At 39.6% G+C, this 22,602-nt stretch overlaps 1 pseudogene; it reads right to left on the bottom strand.

Annotated features, from left to right (window-relative positions):
- Positions 1–649: 649 nt before the first annotated feature.
- On the bottom strand, positions 650–22,407 carry LOC149246022 (germin-like protein subfamily 2 member 1 pseudogene; annotated as a pseudogene).
- Positions 22,408–22,602: the final 195 nt, after the last annotated feature.

Here is a 22,602-nt window from a genome sequence, read left to right as displayed (position 1 = left end):
ATTAAGAGTATGTTTGTGTCTCATGTATTGTGCTATAGTGTATTTTGTGTTTTTTGTCATATGGTTGGAATTAAGGGGGAGTGTTGGAAAACATTAATTCCAACCACCATCTGCATTCAATGCATTGTCTAGTTTCTTCTAAAGAGTTCATAGGAAGTTTGGAGAGGTCAATTAGCTTTCTGAAGAAGCCATCGCCAACGACATTCAAGAACCTTCATCACCGTTTATAAAATCACTCTTTGACAATGTGAATTCCAAGCTGTGTTTTGTGTTCAGTTCCAAGTCCTGCACTTTATTGGTCCTCCAAAACTAACATTATTTGTTTACTAACCTTTATTTATATTTGTAAATGAAATCAGAATAATTGTCTCGTGGTAATCAAATGAAAGTAAAGATTATCTAGTAAAGCTTAGGTATGCACATCAAATTAGAATCATGGCCAAGATTTTCATTGTCCAGCCGTAATCAAATGACCATCATAACCCCAATACATTGCAGAAAGGGGCACAAATAGTAATCAACCTTATTGAAAATATTTCTAAGTCATACTGCTTCGACTATTTATTCATAAAAGTACATTGAACAATGTAACCAACTAGTATATTCTATTTAAAAATGCCTGTTGGCATAGCGAACATTTAAAAAAAATCTAATTGGGGTTAAATTTAGAGCTGATTCTCTTGATGGCCTTCTCACTGATCCGAAACACCTTGGCCAACACATCCTCTAGAACAGGAGGAGTCGACCCAAACAAGTTGAATGGAAGCACTTGGGCTCCTGGTAGTTGGCTATTAAATGAAGTGATGGTCATAGCAGGGGAAGGCCCAATGTTTTTCTAAAAATGCACCAAACCCCTCAGAAGCACAAACACATCTCCCTTCTCTAACTACTGAGAGAAAAAAGTATTATTGGTAGTGATGAAACCAGTGAGAATGGCGTCATGCACTACAAATGCAATCTCTGTGGCACGAGGATGGTTGTGAGGAGGGTTGACACCCCCGAGAGTGAAGTCTACGTTGTTCATTGATATTCCTAGCGTATTCACCCTCACAAACTTTTCTACATTTCCCGGTGTGACAAGGGACCCAAAAATATTGTTGGTATAACCTTCGTTTCTTAGTCCTTGAAACAAAAATTCAGGGGCTTTCACCATCTTGGGATCCTTGCATGCAAATCCATTCACCTTCACGCTATCTATAATATATTCAATAACAGAGGCATTGTTAATGTGTAGTTCCAAAAAAAACCAAAATAGTAAGGAAGATTACAGATAGAGAAATAATGAAAAAGTGACAAATGTTTTTACCTGCAGAGGTATGGTCAGCCACGCAGAAACCTTGCAAAAGATTTGGATCGTATGCAACTATGAGGACTAGGGAAATAGATGGTGGCTGCTATTGATCTATGTGTCCATGTTCCGATTGGTTGTGGCCTATTACATGCAGCCTGAGTTTAGATTTGTTGGTATGATTTGTTTTGCAATGTATGATATTTCCAGTAATGGTGGAAAGTATGGCCGAAGACGATCCTCATTGAACACTTGGTGCAGGGGAAGAAATGGAGGAATGCTAAGCTCAAGATCATTATATCCCAAACTTGTTGATGGTTTAAGGCCAATATCAGAGTGCTCTGAGCTTTTGATGGGCTCTGGTAAGACATTCTTTCTGCAAACGCAACCAAACTTTTTCACCCACCTGAAACTTGTGTGTCACCCTATGTAGATTATGTCGCTTCTTGTGCTTGGCATTGTACTTATCCAAGATATCATGAACTTGATGGTGGATATGTTGGAGGCATTCAATAAACCTGGTTGTTTTATCAACCTCATATTGTACATGTGTGGATTATGTTTGTGTAGTCGCATGAGGCATGGCGACATGAATGAGACACAATGGTTAAATTCCCAAAGCCACTTGAAAGCGACAATGATCAGTCGAGCTATGGAGAGATATGTTATAGTTGTGTTTCACATAGGGAAGGCTCTCATCCTAGGTTTTTTGGATTCTTGTAGTTGTACATGCAGGACTATCATCCTGTTGACGGCCTCTATCTTACCATCAGTCTAGGGATGCAATGCAATCGACTTGGTGAGCTTGGTGTCTAATAGTGTCTAGAGGTGTGACCAAAATTTGCTTAAGAACCTGATATCCTGATCTGATACAATGGTCTGTGGGATCCAAAAATATACCCACACTCATTTAAATAAGAGTTTGGCAGTGTCCTTTATCGTGATACTCTTCTTGTAGGTCACCAATATATCCATCTTAGAAAATCTATCCACAACCACAAATACAGAGTCATTACCATGTCTAGTAGAAGGGATACCCGACAGACTGTCCATGGAGATGGATTCCTAGGGCTGGCTAGGAGTAGGCAGAGGAGTGTAGAGGCCTTGGTTCTTGATGGATCGTTTCACGATGGCATAGGTAGTGCAAGATTTCATATATTTTCCAACATCATGTCATATTTTTGGCCAATTAAAGTACTTATGTAGTACGACCACAATTGTCTCCACACCAAAGTGTTTTGTGATCCTACTCTAGTGCACCTCCCAAATTATCTTAGCATGCTCACTTGGAGCAACACAAAGGTGGCCCAGGTAGCATAATAATGCATCCTCGAGCTGGAAATTAGGAACTTACTTTCCATCCACTAGTATCTAGTATGTGGTGGTGAAATCTAGATCATTTTTGTACAGTTGCAACCATCCACAGGCCGTGTGGCCACAAGAGTTCAAAACAATAGTCAGTGCTACAACTAGGGGCCGACTGAGGCTATTTTCAACATGATTGGTAATGCCCTTTTTGTATTGAATGTTCTAGTGGATTTGTTGTAGATATGTAGACCAGTTCTGATGGCGATTGTTCTACAACTTCCCTTGTGTCTGTATAAAATGAAGAGGTTGGTGATCAGTATGGATTACTATCTCCTTCCCCAGAATGTAATGTTTCCATTGTCTGCAAGCCTACACAATAGAATACATCTCTTTATCATAGGTGGGTACTTTCAAATTATATCGAAAAGTGTCTAACTATGATAGGCCATTGGATGCTCGTGTTGTGTGAGGAATGCACAAATAGCATAGTCATAGATTCCTATCTCAATAGGAGTGGGTTTGTGATACGTTGTCGCACGAGTTACGGTGGAGATCATAAGACTCAGTCTCCAAAAGTGTTAAGAAATTTATTGCATAACATAAATAATTACTGAGAGGAATAAATATAAAAATAGCCAGCAACAACCATAAACACATAAACACAAATGTTTATTTGGGAAAACCCCAAATCTGGGGAAAAACCCAACCTAATAAGATCTTATTAGCATTTGCGAAAACCCTGGCCAATCTGACCAAGTGAGCCTTCACCGCTCACCTCCAGGTTTTGCATTATAATGAAGTCCTTCCAGCCTTTTATAATACCACAAGTAGAATACTATGGGTGCACAATACCATGTGCCCCAAAACCATCACTGTTTAAACTGGTCAATTTTGACTCTATCCTGAGTCAAGTTTACCTAACAATTCCCCCCTTAAACTTGACTTGGGGTTCCTTGACTAACTCCAGCCAAACCTGCTAAGTGAGACAATCCCGCTCACTCTAGCTCTTACCCCCCTCAGAGTTTTTACCCGGGGTATTGTTAACCCGACATCCCCCCTATCACCTAGGTCTAACCCAGACTTTACCCGTGATCACCGAGGGGTACACATGCCTTACCAAGTCTTACAGTAGTATGCCGATTTACATGCAATAATTTTGACTTCATTTTTTTTTTTTTTGGTTTATTGCTGCTGCAATTCTGATCCATCCTCTCTCAATTTGATTTGCTCAAAAAACTTCTATCAAACCGCTCCAACTCTGAGCCCAATGAGAATATCGTAGATTCCAGCACTAGTGGCCTCACGTAGCAGAAAGCGAACAATTTTCGAAGCTGCATGAACAATTTTCTTCTACTGACCTTCTTTAAATAGCTGCATGAATCCCGAACAATTCGTCAGCATGTTCCAAATTGGTAAATATCGCAAATGCACTGCGATCCCTGGTAGTTACGAGACTATCTTTTGCACATTCTGCTTGAGGTTCTTCCACGTACGATTGTTCCACCATTATTTTCTAGACCCAGATCTATAAAAAAGGCTACATTGATCTCATCAGGCACTATAAACCCCTCGCATCAAAGAATCCCTTTGAAACCAATATTTGGCTGCGATGCCAGTGGTTAAGAAATTTATTGCATAACATAAATAATTACTGAGAGGAATAAATATAAAAATAGCCAGCAACAACCATAAACACATAAATACAAATGTTTATCTGGGAAAATCCCAAATCCAGGGAAAAACCCAACCTAATAAGATCTTATTAGCAATGGCCAAAACCCTAGCCAATTTGACCAAGTGAGCCTTCACTGCTCACCTCTAGGTTTTGCATTACAATGAAGTCCTTCTAGCCTTTTATAAGCTCCATTACATATAATACTACAGGCAGAATACTATGGGTGCACAATACCATGTGCCCCAAAGCCATCAATGTTTAACTTGGTCAACTTAGAATCTATCCTAACTCAAGTTTACCTAACAAAAATAAATTCCATTGACTCATTCAAATGAGGAGGTACAGTATGATACTCTCTCCTTCTTTTTCGAAGGGTATAATGTCAAATACTGATTGAAAAATAGAGCAGCCATCATTGTTGACGAGAATGGAAAGTGATAACGCGTCGTACCATTTCAAAACTAGTTCCATGTATGGAAACTAATATGACCTTGTCAGACCCCGTCCTGTCCTAATATTACGTTGGTGTACTGGATATACGAGTCCTGTCATGATATTATGTTGGTGTATTGGATATACGAAGTATAGTCTTCGTATTTTAACTAACCAGAGTTAGGTTGCTTGGTTTCATGCCAATATTTGTATGTTTGTATATATATGTATCATTTTTAATATATATATTAAAAAGAATATTCACACATAAATAATATATAATTTTAGAAAATTGCAATATGTAGGTTTTAAAATAAAATAAAATAAATTTTAAATTGAAATTAAATTGTTCTCTAGATAAATAATTTTAATTAATTATAAATACATTTGTAAAGATATTTGTAGAATGAGATAGCCATGGATTGAATTAATTTGGTATAACTAATCGAAAGTTGCATATATCATCCATCTTTGATTGTTAATGGTCCACCACATGGAAGTATAAGTAATATAAAGTTATATATATAATTCATCTTTTCCTATTAATGATTTAGCACATGGAAAATCATATCACTAATAGAAAAGGTTACTATCAATATTTGAAATAAATTAACAAAAAAATAATTATGTCTATCAAAGTATATTCTTTTTTGTTATGGGGATATATAAGAACCATCTCGATAATGAATCATAGATTTGGAAAACCTAGTCTTAAATAAAAATAAAAGAGAACAACAAAACATCAAGTAAACAAAGAAGAAATGGAGGCATTAGCCTCAATAAGTATTGTGTCCATAGGGATGTTGCTACTGGGTCCAGGCCCTCGAGACACACTCTTCTCAATGCACATTAACTTGTTATTCCTTCTTTCCATTTGCAACACCATATCATCTAAGACCAAAAAAATTTCCTCCTTGGTCCAAAAACAACTTCCAAAGCCAATAAAGGTATATCATGTACATATATTGGTTTTTCTAGCCACTAGTATGACCCGGTTTTAGAAGCCAAGTCTCCATTGTTACCATGACTTCAAAATGAGAGAGAGAGAGAGTTTCCCTCACCAGTGAGGTTAGACTCCACCTCTTTCAATTGATCTCTAATGGTTTGCAGGATTTGTTTCTTATATAATCTAGTCCAGGATTCAACCTATTTTCATGCTCGAGAGCCCTGAAATTGTCTCAATATCTTCCTCAATAGTAGGATATGTAGTAACTATTGCAACAACATGCTATGCAATGTGTAAAAAGGTTTTTGAAAAATCTTTCACATGTTGATAAGGAGCCAACTATTATTTTTTGTGACAAAAATTACCAATTTCATTATGAAAGAACCATGTGTTCCACCAAAAAAAGAGAGCAAGCACATTGAAATTAGTTATCACTTCCTTTATGAGCTTTTCAATCATGGTAACATATCACTTCAATTTTGTGGATCTAGAAATCAACTAGAAAATATCTTCGCCAAATGAGTGGGATGAAATGTTTTTGAGTTTAAAAGAAAACACATAGGGATTTTTAGTGTTGATAAATATAATAGCTGAAATTAAATGAAAGCATTGCAAATAATCTCCTGTGTTAACTAGTCTAGTCGATTAGTGAATTGTTTAAAGTCATTCTTAGAATTATATTTTTAGCCACTATTACTCATTATATTTTACAAAATTTATACAAGTTTTAGATATCTTTAAAAGCCACTAAATATAGGTGATTATTGATTCTTGAAAATTCTTGGTCTATGTAAAATTTATTTAATAATAAAAAGAGTTGTAATGACTTAAATTTTTTTCCTCATTCCTTTTGTGTAAATCATTTCATGATTGAATATTGAAGCTGATAACTCTAAGCTGGTAACCCCAAGCACCAATAATTATGAATATCATGAATATCATGTGTTGCTAGGTTGTATAGAGATTGAAAGAATGATTGTATGGAAGGAGTACGTTAGTGAAATGTTTGGTTTTCTAAGAGTACTATATGATTTTTCTAACTGAATAAAAAAGTAGAGAACAACTGTTCATGTTTAAGATTTTCAAGATATCTTAGATAATGTAAACATTAAGTAGCCATTATAGTTGACGAGAATGGAAATAGATGATTTGTGCTATGATTTCGAAAAGTATTTTCTACCTATGGGAGCATTATTGCAACATGTTGTGCACGATTTCGGGATGAAAGCCTATTTTAATGGAGTGGTTCATTGAAGTATTAAATTTTTCTAGATGGTTAAAAATCTTTTGAAACTGATCACTTGTTCTTCAAAGAAATTTGAGAGTAGAATTGTTTGAATCTTGTTTTTGATAGTGGAAATGGATTCAACTTCATCAAAAACCCATGGAGCACCCAAAATCTTGAAGCTTGACAGTTGTAACCTAGATTTCAAAATTTTTCACTAGATTTTCATAAAATTGTGTCACAATTCTCATTATTTTATTAATATAAGAAAATAGAAGAAATTAAAATGAAAAATTAAATTTTCACCACAATAGACATGAAATCTTTTACTTAGACACAGAACACCAAATTTACGTGGAAAACCCCATTTTTGGGAAAAATCACAGGGAAAGGGTTTAATATATTTTTATTATCACAATGAATATCTTATTACATTTTAGTCACCTCATTATTTTTCACCCATGATTCCTTTTTACTCACACCCCTATATGTAAAATTATTTCATTACAATACCATGGGCCCAATACTATGGGAAATAGCATAGGTTGCAAATACTATGGGCATTAACAACTTTGACTTGATTTGGTACCATGCCTAACAATCTCCCTCTTGAGACCAAATAGAAACTTGAGTGTTTTTTTTCTCACTAATAACCCTTTCCCAAGATGAATTTCTATCACGTTTTCATTACTCCAACCAAGGTTCTACAAATTTTTGGTTTATGCCTCATCCTTTCCATTTTCGAAGAGTTTAATTTTGTGGATTCAAATGTACTCGCAAAACCAAAGAAAGGGGTGCTCACTTTGCCAAATGTTACACCAAGGCCAAATGAAGAATTAGAGTCTCAACATAACTTGCATAAGGGATGGTACTAACACCAATTGCAACTATAGTACCAAACCTAGATATTAAGAAGAATAGTACATTGTTTCCATTCAAAAACAACGCATTACAACAATGGACAGAAAACTATAAAAACAAAGTTTATATCTTATTTTTTGAAATCACAAAATGTAATATCAAGGTCGCGAAAATTTGGCAATCACTAGGCAAAAAAATTTCTAGAGGCTTCAAACCAAGGTCCTCAAATGAGAAGCAATCATGTGTTTATTGGATGGCCTTTTATTTCTGCTCTGAATATTCAAATGTCAAATTACTTGCCTTGTAATTCATATGAACCAACGATAGGGGCATATAAATGAACCAACACACATATGATGAGATTTTAGTTAATGCACAAAGAGGGAGATGAACCAATGCACTACAATCAATGAATTTTAAGGCACCTCCAGGTGTTCGAGCCCAACACATTTATAACTTCAATGTTTCTTTGACTCACCACTCCATATATGCTATTGCAATCATTATTCAACCCAAACTCTGTGTATGCTAACCAACAGGAGCCAACGACTTATTATATAAGTAATGAGCTTTATTACATAAATAAAGTACTAATTTTTTTTGAATAATGTTTCTTAAATAAATGATGTCAAGATATGCTTCTCAGTTAACGAGCATCCATTTAGGAAACTAGTCAAGAATCCATGACACAGAAAACCAAACCTCACATGTCATGGAGACCAACCAAAGTGGATATGAATCATTAATATGCAACGATACTTGGTATTAAAAATAGATCAGTTACTTGGTATTGAATGCTTTATCGTTAACTCCATTCCTGGAAGAATTCCACGTCCTAGGTCATAATGGAAATGACGTTCCAACTGTCGACTCATGGGAACACAAATTGTGCAGTGCAAGCATCTCCCTTATGACATCATTGGAGCAATAGGATAATAATCCCTATAGACCTACTTCTAGATAGTTAACCACTAGAAATATATTGAGATAAAGACCCAATTTCTGACTCAAAACTTATTGTACTTGACACCGCACCAATTGGATCACGTATTAATACAATGCTCTTGCATACCGGCTCCAATCATGTAGTTTCAATGCCTGCAATACCCTACAATTCCAACAATTGATTGCTTGGATCTTGGATTAAATGTTAGCATGATGGGTCGTTAAACAATGACCGCATGCAAAAAATACTTTGCAAAGATGACATACTCCTGCAACTAAAGAGCTCCTCATGTGTCTCAAACATGGGGCACCTTCTGACATTTTATTATCTGCTCCTTCGTGTAGCTAATTGAACTCACAATATCCTTTCTAGAGATTCCAATCAACCAGGGATTCCACGTATATTTTTCTTAATCAAAATTTGCATAGGCCGAGGGGTGATTTTGCATGCACATGAATTGGTATAGAGGCATAGATACATTAGTGTAACAACTACTACGAAGATGTTAGGAACGAGATCCCCGAGGACAGTTTTGGGGCTAAAAGCCCATGTTTTGGGACAAATTTTGTAATAAAGTTGTAAAGACTCCACATTTTGTGGTAGCAGAGAGAGAAGGTGTCATGAGACATAAAGGGTTTTCTACCCTTATTTTGTAAAGGAAAGTCGGTTGTAAATATCTACCCATGGTCCACAAACTATGGGATTGTATAAAAAGAGCTAAGTAAGTAAGCTCTAAGTAGTTCTAATAAGTCATAGATAGTCTTTGTAGAGGTAATAAGTCTAAGTTTCGAGTATTAGCGTAGGTAGAGGATCTGTAGTTGAGTGCGTAAAGGCCTAGGGTGGAAGTTTGTAGCTGAGTGGGCAGACCCCTGCAGTTGTGTGCACATGACGGATAGAGTCTGTAATCATCTGAAGATATCAATAAAGAGAAGTATTCTACAAATTTTGTGTCTTTGTTTCCTGATAATGCATCTTGTCATCTTCTATATGAATTTCATTTATAATGCTTATGTGATGTGCAAATGTATGTAATTACATTGGTTAAGCGAACGCAAGTAAGAATATATGTTTACTTAGTGCTGACTATGATTGTTTAGTAAGATAATTAACCACTTAAGGATAACTTGGAAACCTGTTCTATACGTTGCTTTAGCAGCGCGACAGTACTTGAACCGTAGGTTAGAGCTGCGCGAAGACCGATCGTACCCCTTGTGGAGGTACCAAAGGGCGGAGAAAGGGATTAGAGAGATAGAGCCCCAAAGCTCAATGACCTGTGTGAAAGCAGGAATAGAAGGAATAAACTGATATCACAACCATCTCAGGGTGCGGAAACTTGGTTCCAGCATCCCCCCATACTGCTTCGGGAGAGACTTCGGTCCATGCTCCACGGGCTGATGTCGAAAGCGACAGTAATGTAGGGATTTGTTTGGCTAACTAATGCTGAACCTGGGTTAGGCCCCTCCAACCCAACAAATGGTTCTGTTGTCGGGACCGGAATCTGCATAAGAGATGTGTGATGTCGTATCACTGGAATCCAACTAAGAAAGAGATCGGAGATTGGTTGGATAGGAAGATCCACGAATTCGTGGTGCAAGAGAATAGAAATCTGTGGCTGACAAAGGAACACTGGCTGGACAGGTACCTATATACAGAAATACACGCAATCTTTTTCTGTTCCTTTCTAGTTGAGCTATATGAGTGGATCGCGAAGCTGGAAAATAGCCAAGGAAGGTGGAGACTTGATGGTCCTATTATTTGGACCCCAGAGTTAGTAAAAATATTGGAAGCCTCTAAGGATAAGATCATCCGCGCTATCGATCATTGACTCAATCGCATCATAGGAGGATTTGTGATTGAATTCGTGTTCCATACCTCAGTCAGCTACAACGAGGCGGAGCAACACTTTTTCAAAGTTTCGTGAGGTAAGTAATTGAAATATTTGAATACCTGGATTAAAAAGTTATTGTGTGAAAAGCAGGTTATGCAGTTACCTTGATGTTCAGAGCTACACGAAGCAGAAAAACTTACAGGAACGAAGGAAGAAAGGGTCATGGATATAGTCCATTAATTTCACCTCCACGAGGTGACAAAGAGGGAGTAGCGCAGGCTTCTCTGTGAAGTGCTATTTAGTTAATAAGACAAGGATTCCCGTGACTATCACCTCCACCCACACCACCTCCAACTTCACCACCATTGCCTACGACTTCACCCGTACCGCCTCCACCTCCACCGCAGTTTAGCATGGCGAATTTAGTGAAGCTGCTTTTGTTCAAAGGCTTAGGAAATGAGACTTGGACCAGTTTTGGTTCACTGTGAAAGCTGTGTGGGAAGCTCAGGGCTTTACAAATGATCACATGAAGAAGACAATAGTGGTTAGAGCTCTGCAGGATAGCGCACTAACTTGGTACATTAAATACTCTAATGATAACCCAAACGTTGGAGTAGCAGACATCCAGACCGTGCTGAGCAAATAATTCAGTAGGCCTAAATCTAAGGCATAGTCGATTGTAAGGTTCAAGGAAATCGCAATGAAACTAGGCGAGACACCTTGGGAATTAGATTAGAGATTGAAGTGTAAAATCCACGAAGCTAATATGAACTTAACAGATGGACAACACCACGAATGGTTCGTGGCTTCACTCCTGCCACACTTGAGGGTTGCATTGTCCCAACATACGATAATGACTTAGGCAGAGGCCTTGGAGATTGCAATGAGACTGCATGAAACATCGATACATGATCCGAATATGGGGGTTCAGCAGATCCATGCGTAGTTGCAAAATATTTGCATTGAAATGTAGAGCTTGAAGCAGGACAGGACAGTTCGATTGGAGGTGTGAGAAGAGGTATGGTTCTTGAAATGCAAGGGTTAGGGGCATGAAAAATACCGTTTCTCGGTCTTTACGAACTACATTACAAGAGGAGGACCGATGCCTTTCAGGCCAGAGGCCCAAGCAGGACCAAGCGCGGGGCCTGTATTGTCGTGCACTATATGTCAGGTAGCAGGAACAAATACGACGGATCACTGTCATTTGCTGCAAAAGTTTGTACAAACACCATAATAACGGTTGTGAAACTTGTGTAGGTCGATAGGGCATGATGAGCGCAACTACAGGAGCTATGAATTAATTATGGATAGAACACCCGCTTATAAGGTTTAGGTAGAAACGCGCCCCCCTAACCAAAACGTGGGGATGGTGCGAACAGGTTTTCAGGGGCGTGGATAAGGCCGAGCAGAGGAGGACCTAGCAGAGGTCAAGGATAGCTAATATGCTACAATTGCAGAGGACCAGGACACTATGCTCGTGATTGTACTAATCCAACGTGTCCGTCGTGCAAATACTGCACCATGTTTGATCATGAAACAGAGGATTGTCCTACGCTGATAGCGAGGATACACGACAAAGGAGTGCTACCACCTCAGCTGACTCAGAACCTACAGATGATGATGTTTGAGCCTTGCGAAGAGGATCTGAATGTGAATATAGTACTCCAAAGTGGAATTGCAACAGGGGGCGATAAGGGGAAACAACCCAAAGATAGTGCATGGGTTCGCAAAGCTCCGGTGAAGGAGGCTGAATTTGATTTGGAGCACGCATGCGAAATGTTCATTGAAGCAAAGAAGAGCTTCGCTGAGGCCTCCACCTTAGGGAGAAAGGATAAGCCTAATAAATAGATGGACCCTTTTATGCTTACAACCTTCCTAGAGACTTGCATGAAGTTATTGAGCGATAGCAAGGCTGTGAAGAGATTACAGGAGCTTCTAAATAGATGCATCAGAAACACTCCAGGTGAACTGCGCGTGATACGAAAAATTGGTAAGCATAAAACAAGGACAGGATGAGAGATGAGGTTGATCACGTAAATAGGAGAGTGTTATCACCTATATTGAACCTCAAGCTGAAGGAAGGCAGTGCCAGGGTAACCACAAACCACGCTTAGCCAAATAGCTAGCCTACTAGGCCAGGAGAGGGCTCTCTCCGTAAGGATCTCCGCCAAGATGGCAGGATCAAGAAATTTTATTAGGCTAGGTATAGTAGCACAAGGTTTGATTTGATTTTGAAGGGGTTTTGCTGGATCAGGAGGAGCTAGGCAGTTCGGGCAAGGAAATTAGGTCAAAATTGCAGGGTTTCGATGGGGTAAGGTAGGCATAAGGCTCAACGCTCTAGGGATTGATGGTGAGGTGATTCAAGATAGGTGAGGAGCTACAAAGAGCATGCAAGCAACATGGATTCTTCCTAAACTGAAGAAAACATAGACTATGAAATATCTACCCAAAACAGAGCATAGAAGTTATGTATTCTGCCTTTCATACTTGTATACATTCACATAAAGAGCATGAAATGATGAAATGGAATCAAAAATAAATTTTAACTCATGAAAAGATAAGGAAAACTGAACTGAGCATCATACCACATGGATCCCAAAGAAATAGATACAACTTTTCATTAATCTCCTGCTAAAATTGATACAAAATGATGTTTACTCAAAGCCTAAGCATCAAACTGGGTCCAACCCTTTTAAATGAGAAAGAAGAAGAAGATATAGACATTGTTTCAACCTCCTCCCATTCTGAGGGGTCGAATCCCTAATATTAGGAGCTAATCTAACCAATATTGAACAAGAAACTAGATTCTAGGCATCCTAACAACTTGCCTCTAAAAGTGAGGAAACTAATTCATTTGTCTTCAAGATGACTTTTAATCTAATGTATCTACCTTATAGTACTTATTATCCATCATATTTACATCCCTAGTCAACATTTACATTAGTAAAACACCATCCATGAGAGGAAACCCAAAATTGCAGTCAAGGCATAGTGAAACGGAAACTCAACGCAATTTTTGTCCTATGCAGCGTCCAAGCCCTATGTGCAATGCTTTTTACAGGTCCAGTTTGGAGACCTTCCTAGTGTCCAATTTGAGCTCATGATAGCTCATTGGAAATACATTCAAGACTTCTTTCCAGAACATCTTGAATTTCTTCATTTGAATCTTATTTGACACCTCAAAAACTGATTCTCCCAAGACTTCTTCTGTGTGTCCAAAAAAGGGTAGAAAGGTCATTTTTCGAGTGTTTTTTGACCTTTTGGTTGATCCATTCTGCTCTAAAATCTTAGCAAATGACCAGGGTACTTGTACTCATCATTCTGAATCCTAAAATTCTAACCATTCCCTCATTGGATGCCCCTAAGAAAAGCGCAGCGCCAGAGCCAAAATTTCTGTGTCAAAAATTGCTAAATTCTTCAAAAGGAAACAATTCTTGAAAAATTGCTCAAAATTTGTGGAAAATACCACCATTAAGTATCTTGATCAGCCAAGGAAGCTTCAGCAAGAAACCTAAGCCTATCATCCTCCTTTTTTCCTTTGAGTGCTTATTTTAGCCTTGTTTTCATCTGCTTGACCCTTATGTTGCAAATCTTGTTTCGGGTCCTGTAATGGCAAGCCATGTGCCTCATGATTCGATTGTCCCCGTTGGCCTTTTGGAGTAGCTTCTCCAAATGAAAATTGACCCAGTCAAGCCAAGTTTATCTATCCTCCTCAACTTCCTTCTCAATTCTTTGTTTTGCAGTCTAGGTAGCTGATGTTTCTTCCTCTTGCATTGCTGATTTGCCCTTATTGCCTTGCCTGCTTGCTTTGAGAAGTTCTAGCTCCATGCTCGGACTTGTTTGTCACTTAGCTACTTTTTCTCTTCATCAAGGTATGAAATGACATACTTCGCTCTTGCCAATTTGTCCATCAGTGCTTGGATCTGTGCATCTTTTTCCCATATGGTGATGTTTTCGTTTGTTGCCTCATCTTGGGCCTCCAAGTCAACTATCTCAATGCCATGATGGATGTGTGGTTGTCCTGGTTCATCATATTCCATTAAATCAAAATCCCTTTCCTCCTCATCATCAAGGCTTTCCTCCAGCACCTTTTCTTTCCCTTTATGCAGTTGCTGCACCTATTGTACCTGTTGTGTCGATGAAGAAGGCAAAGCCCCTTCCACATTTTGTGGAGCCTGTTGCAAACAACTTTCTAGCCCCTCTTTGATATGTCTTGTAGGCTTCTGGCTCCTCAACAGCTTTAGTCTCTTTAACCTTCTCATATTTGTTTACTTTGGCACTACTAGAAGGCGTTTTTGCTTCTTGAGGCACTAGTGGATGAATCTGAGGACCCCTGAAGATGTCATTGGCAATGAATGTCTCCCAAGAGTTGTTAAGGAAGTTGAGGTGATGTAGCACAATCATCTCAATTAGGGAATAGTGATAGAGACTACTCATCTACCAGGGGTATGGCTTTTTCTATACAACGTAGGCCATCTTCTCAATGTTCCTGAATAAGAAATAAAGGATGCTCAACATTTTCACTCTTGTAAATTGAATAAGAATCCTAATGTGATAGGTGTAAAATCTAGAAAATCTTCCCTCACATGTGAAATATTTCATAATGATCCTCATCATAGGGGAATATTTGTCTTCAAGGAACTTGAAAGGAAAAGTCCTCTTCTTTTCATTTCTGTACCTAGATTTGATGTATGGTTCATAATAGTGCTCATCCAAATCTTGTGCCTTATACCATTTCTCCCCCACATTTGGAATCCCTGTAGCATCAACAATGATGGAGGATTAGACTGTAAATTTCACCTCGGCAAGAGTTACCTTGTTACCACGGAGATTGGCTACAAAAAGCCTGGTTAGCTCAGGATTATGTTGGACTCTTTCCACCTTCTCACAAAACTTATAACATCCTAGATGCCTAAAACAAGTGACAATTATATGAGAAGCATGTAACTCTATGATGTTTGATGGTTCCTCCCTGATAATTCTGCCTCCCTTATGTGGTTTCTTTGATTCTAAGGTTCATCTCCCAAAATCTCACTGCCACTGTTTTCCTCCTCCTCTAATCTCTATCCTCTTTGTCCATGTTTGTCAGATTTTAAAGCTGTGTAGCCCTAGAGAAGGTAATGAAGGAGTAAGTATTGGTGATCAGGGATAAGGGAAGGGGATATGAACTTATGTGGTGTAGGATGGAATATATATAATATGAAAATGAGAGGGAGGGTATTCTTCTTTGATAGGGGCTGTTTACTAAATAGGGTTTTAGGATTTTGCTTTGGGGATTAGGGAATAAGGGATATGGAGGGATTTGTTTGAGGGAATAGGGTTCAATAAAGAGGTGGAAGGATGTATAGAAGGGATTAGGTTTTTCAGGGAATGAGTGGAGTAGGAGAGATTGGGGTTTTAAGGAATGAGTGGAGGGATGTATAGGAGGGATTAGTAGGCAATCTAGGGTTTGATTTTCGAAATAGCAAACCAACTTCAAACTAATGAATTGAATACCAAGAGGATAGCTCAAAGATTACACTTACTTTTTTATAGGCTATAGAAGGAAAACAACATGTTTTGGGTGGTTGACAGAGTGTTTTGGCACTTGCTGGCCCTATGTGTAGCACCACCTATAGGTGCGCAGCGCTCTGTCTCTATGCATTGAGTCGTTCAAATTTGCATTGGAGAAACTACCCTATGGACAATGCTCCACTCCTATTCGTAGCACTCTCGCCTCTGTGTGTAGCACCTCCTCCAACTACTCTGTGTGCAACGCCCTATCTCCTATGCATAGCACTCTATCTCCTATGCTAACACCCTGTCTCCTATGCACAACACCTCTTTTCCTTAGCCACCAGTTGACCTCAATTGGCCTCTCTCCTTCAGTGATTTTCATTCTCTTTGTCAAATTAGAGTGATAAGTTTGGAACCTTTTCTTCTTTCCTCTAATTCGCTATTTAATACCTTTCTCTCTTTGTTTCTTTTCAGGTGGATGATGCTTGGATTGAACTGTTTTTTTCAGTGGTTTCATTTTCTTGCAGCAAGGAGAAATGCTAGGGGCATCTACGAACACTTATTACATAAAATGAGTTGAATTATATCAAAAGAATGTAAATCAACTAAAAATACTCCATTTTCATCTCAAAAACATGTTTTTGAGATGAAAATTACATTAGTGACAAAAGATCTTTATACAATCATTATGACTTATTGACAATTACTCTTTGTTTATTCGTCATCCTCGTGCCTTTTCTGCCCTTTATTTACACTTGAAATCATGCCTTTGATCTTGGAAATGAACCCTAAGACCTAATGGAAAGACAACTGCCTTGACACCTAAAGTAACATATTTGAAACCTCAACTGAATATAATATGGAAATGGGTTAGTAAATGTACCTCATGAGGGAAGATTTGATTTTCTAAAAAAAAGAAAACCATCAGTGGACCATTTTAACATGACCTAATGGAACGATCCAAAATTCAATATGAGACACCTAAAATGAAAATGCATAGAACATATTTGATCCCTGATGGAAGTATGCATATATTGACACTAACAAAGAGTATGAAATGGATCAGGTTAGTTTGGATCTGGGGTCCGACGTGAACCTCTTACTGAAGCAGACTTGGGAAAGGATGGGAAGACTCGTGCTCTAGTGGTCTTCGATTCAGTTAAGGATGGAAAGTCAACAGAAGATCGTCCCCTTGGGGGAGTTGCAAGGGGTGACTGTTGATATTGAAGGCGTGAGCGCATTGGCTGACTTCAAAGTAATAGAAATTGTAGATGATAACAACCCCTACCTTGCACTCCTTAGAATTGATTGGGCTATTGATATGAATGGGGTAATCAACATAAAGAAGCAAAAGATGATATTTGAGAAGAAATCGCTCCGCATAATAGTATCCCTAGACCCTACTGAAGGATTGCGCTATACTGAACCACTCCGCGATTATTAGAGCGATGAAGATCTAGACTATATCTATAAGATAATAGAACGAGACCAAGATTGGGTGAATCCAACATCATATGGACGAACTACATGGGATTTTGAGAGTTCCTGCACCTCAGACTCTCATCAAGAATTAGAACGCTGGATTAATCGGTTACATGAAGTAATCACGCTGAGCTGTAACATGATGACCCGGTCGCTGCGATGTGTGTCATCAGAGGTAAGAAATTTGCCCACTTATGATGATCTGAATGATGTAGATATATTTTTGGATGCACTTGAGAGGGAGGTACCAGAGAAGTATCATTTCCAAGCTTTGGACTAGGCAATACGCACTACACACGCAAGATGGCGAGGTATGCACAAGGGTAGATTTGATGATCGGCGCGTGTAGAAGGATGATGAGAACACGCTTTGGGAAGCCGAAGATACGAATTACAGACAAATATTATGGGTAGGATGATCCATGCACACACTTGGCTAAATGGGCTCAGGCTTGTGGGGAGAAGCCCCAACCTGAATGGGTGCACTTGTTCTGTCACACCCTGGATGTCATCCCAATGAACTATACTTAGAAACATAACTCCACCATGGTATAGGTGAATGGGACATTCTGCGCGAGGGATTCATAATGAAATTCAACTTTGAAGATGGGTTTGATTATATTGGTGAGGCACTACAAGAAGTGAAAGCAACAATATTTAGGATACCATAGGATTCTTTGGGCCTGATTAACCCTGATTGGACCACTCAGCTGAGTCATGCGCTGGAATGCTATAACGTAGCCATTGGAGAAGAAGATGAGGACCAACGAAAGATTAACATCCTTGAAATAGAAGGTCATCGCAAGGTTGAAGGACCGCAGATTGAGAATCCTGATATAACTGTGCCACTGAAAACAAAACAGGTAAATATTGGTACGGAGGTAGAGCCCAAGTTTGCGAAGATTGGAGATTACTAGGATGATGGGACGGTGGATAAAGTTGCTGAATTGCTTTGTGAATACCAATATTTGTTCCCTACCAAGCTTACAGATCTAAAAGGGATAATCGGGGACCTAGGTGTTATGAAGATCACGTTGAAGCCTGGCGTGAAGCCAGTTAAGCAAAGACCTTACCGTCTTAATCCGAAGTATAAGGAAAAGGTTTGCTTAGAGTAGACAAGATGCTCACGACAGGCATCATTGAGCCTATGGAAGAATCTAATTGGGTAGTCCCAATGGTGGTACAAGAGAAGAAGAAGGAGGATGAAATAAGGATATGTGTAGATCTCAGGAAGTTAAATGATGCTTGTGTACATGATCCTTTCCCGACTTTGTTAATTGATGAAGTGTTGGACAATGTAGGTGGCTAGGAAGCATATTCCTTCACTGATGAGTTCTCTGGGTACCATTAGATCAAAATTGCACTGGAATATAGGAGCAAGACAACCTTTGCAACTGAGTGGGGGTGTTTTCAATACACTGTAATGCCTTTCAGATTGAAGAATGCACTTTCGATTTTTTCGAGTGTAGTCATCGAGGCATTCAAGGAATTTATTCACAAGTTCCTGGAAGTATACTTTGATGACTGGACTTTGTTTGGGCCGATGAAATTCCATGTAGCAAGCTTGCGCTTGATGTTGGATACCTGTCAAAGATACTAGATCACGCTCAATCTGAAGAAATGCTTGTTTTGTGTTCCTTTGAGGACCTTGCTGGGTCATGTGGTTTGTAGATAGGGACTGATGGTAGATCCCACGAAGATCACAGTGATACTTAACTTGGAAGTGCCGAGGAGTGTGAAACATTTATGCGCTACCGTAGGACATATAGGATATTACAAAAAGTTTATCAATGGCTATGCCAGATCACCGTGCCTATGGAGAATTTGTTGAAAAAGGATGTCACAATCTGCTGGAATGAGGACTATAAGAGAAGATTGGATGTATTGAAGGAAAAGATGGTCACCGCATCAATTATAGTCTTCTCAGATTGGAAGAATAAGTTTCATGTACATGTTGACGCATCATGTATAGTGCTGGGAGCAGTAATGACATAGGTTGGGGGAGGAGACTTGGACCATCCTATAGCATTCACAAGTAGTGTTGGGTTGTGTTCAATTCTTTCCATGACTAACCCTCGTAGTTAACTAGAGGGTTAGAAGGGGGGTGAAGCACCCCCTTCGTTGCGGCGATTATGTAGCGGAGGGAGCCACAGGGGGTTTGAGGGGTGCAGGTAACCCCACTCTATGGGGTCTGGGGTTGCGCACCAGAAAATTTTAGGTTTGGACCCTATATTAGGTTGGGCGGACCTACCTATGGTTTTGTAATGATTTTGGCACATGGTTTTGGACGCGATGGTTTTTGGTCCATGGTTTTAGACACAATGGTTTTCGGTCCATGGTATTGGATTCTTCGGCATGTATAAATATGTATTGTAACATTGAAAGGAATATAATAAAAAACCAAGCTGGTAGTCCTGGTTTTGGGATCCAGGGGAAATCTCTGTGTATATGTGTTTTATGTGTTATTCTCTCGCATTGTTTATTTTTTGTGTTTTAGAATTCGTATTCAAGTAATTTTTGTACGGGGTTAAAACCTACAATCAGAAGGTTATCCAAGGTGGAGAAGAACTATTTCACCACCGAGCGCGAAGGGTTAGCCATGGTATATGCACTCCATAAGTTTAGACACTATTTGCTGGGTGGCCATTTTGAGATGTATACATATCATTCCGCGCTGAAATACCTGGTCAATAAGCCTATGTTGGGGGGGAGAATCTGTAGGTGGTTGTTATTGTTCTAGGAGTATGATTTTGAAGTTATTATGAAGCCTGGACGACTGAATGTGGGACTAGACCATCTATCGCGCATCGAAATAGGGGAAGGGACCACTAATTTGGAAGAAGGATTGTTTGACGCGCAACTAATTGCAGTGTGTCGCAGATGGAAATTTTGAAGATATCATACTCTTCCTAACGACAAGAACTACCCCAGAAGGATACATCGTCCAGCAAAAGAAGGCGTTAGTGGTGCACGCGACATAATTTTCTATCATTGTCACGGATCTGTATAAAATGGGGTCTGATGAGATATTGCGACAGTATGTACTAGAGTTTGAAAGGAGAAGTATCCTCGCGAACGCTCATGGGGGCGCCGTTGGAGGGCATTATGTAGGGAGAGTGACTACGCAAAAGATTCTACGCGCAAGGTTGTGGTGGCCAACCCTCCATCAAGATTCGAAAAGTACTGTAAAGCGTGTGATGTGTGTCAAAGGACTGGTAGGTCATTGCAGAGGGATGAGCTGCCTTTGAATCCACATATGACATTACAACCCTTTGAGAAATGGGCGATAGATTTTGTGGGACCAATCCAGCCCCAAGGAAAGACGGGAGAAAGGTACATTATCACTGCGATGGAGTATTTGACTCAATGGGTGGAGGCACAACCAGTGAAGGATTGCACAGACATGACTACTCTAAAGTTCCCCTTTGAGTATGTACTGACACGATTCAGGTGTCCAAAGATTTTTATGAGTGATCATGGTACGGACTTTCTGAATGAAATGATAAATGCGCTAATGGAGGAATTTCAGGTATATCACCAGAAGAGCACTCCTTATCACCCGCAAGTTGGATGGTGAAAGCATTTAATAAAGTGATAGAGAACATGTTGACCAAGGTTTGCAATGCTCAACCAAGTGATTGGGACCTATGCATACCCGCAGTATTATGGGCCTGTCAGATGACATGCAAGAAGTTGACTGGAAAAACACCCTTTAGGCTTGTGTATGGTGTTGAAGCAATGATGCCCATGGAATACATTGTGCCTAGTCTATGCATAGCGGCACTCATGGGTATGATGGATCGAGGAGCCTTGGAGGAGAGGCTTGCACAGCTGGCTGAGCTTGAGGAAGAGAGATTTCTAGCTGGATTTCAACAACAGGTCCAAAAGTAGCGCGAAAAGGCATGGCATGATCGACACATTAAACTATGCACCTTTAAGGTAAATGACCTGATTTTTTTATATGATAGCAAGTTTGATAAATTTCCAGGGAAATTCAAAATGCATTGGTTAGGGCCCTATGTCATTAAGGATATTACCGATGGAGGAGTGGTTCAATTGGTCAACTTCAATGGAGATCCCTTCCTAGGAAAGGTGAATGGCAGTCACTTGAAGCCATACACTAGTGGTCCAGCCATGTGACTATATGAAGGTAGCATAGTCTTAGTGCTCCAAGCAGTTGAAAGGAGGCGCGGGACTATAAAATACACTACTTGGGTTGAGGAGATACGTGATTGGAGGATTGTGCGAAGCAAGGAAGTGTCACAAGGGTCATGACAGCGTGAAGGGAGATGTGCTACCCAGGGAGAAATTGTGCAAGTCGGTTGGAAAGTGACCGTTAAAGTCACTGTTCATGATTTGACAGTAGAAATGCAGCCAACTGGAGTGGGTGATCAACCTTTAAGATGAAATTTATGGGTCAGATCCTTGAAAATCTGTTGCAATCCGGCATTAATGAATCAAATTTGGGGGGAATGGTTGGATTTGAATTCAAAATGCCATATAAATTATAGGTGGCTGTCCAGCGAAAAACACTTGGCATTTCGAGAATTGAGTTGTTGAGCTCTCAGGCGCACATGAATCGCGAGCACTACGAACTTCTAATAGAAAGTTCACTATTTGAGACATTTCCGAAGGAGACACAGGAGTTCTTGTAGAAAATCATGTCGGTGCCCACAGAAGCTATAAATACCAAAGCAGAGGAGTCAGTGTCAAAAATTGAGATGGAGGCCAAAGAAGCTGCTCCCAAGGTTTCCGAAGTATTAGCTGAAGTCCCGAAATCGCCAAGGACGGCGAGACCAAAGGCGACCCCAACCAAGGTGAGCGCGAAGGATAAAAAGGGCAAGCAGCTTGCAATACCAATGCGTGCATCGCCAAGAAGAAACCCACTGAAGCCTACCACACAAGAGAAGGGAAAAGCCATCAATCTAGAGCCAAAGGAGGAAGAAATTTAAGACATCCCAATGGATGATGAGGATGTGGGAGTAGATGTGGAGGAAGTTGAAGCCTAGGGTGCTGACCCTATCACTCGGTTGCCTTAGTATGTCCCTCTGCACAAGGGCAATACTAAGGTGTTGAAAGATATTGATGAGAGCAAGGTCCCCTTGCAAACCCCTCT

This window comes from Pinus tabuliformis, chromosome 7, assembly GCF_031772625.1.
Source record: "Pinus tabuliformis cultivar Carrire ecotype Pingquan chromosome 7, CPIR1, whole genome shotgun sequence".
Classification (NCBI taxonomy): Eukaryota; Viridiplantae; Streptophyta; class Pinopsida; order Pinales; family Pinaceae; genus Pinus; species Pinus tabuliformis.
This window is presented reverse-complemented; position numbering and strand designations above follow the sequence as displayed.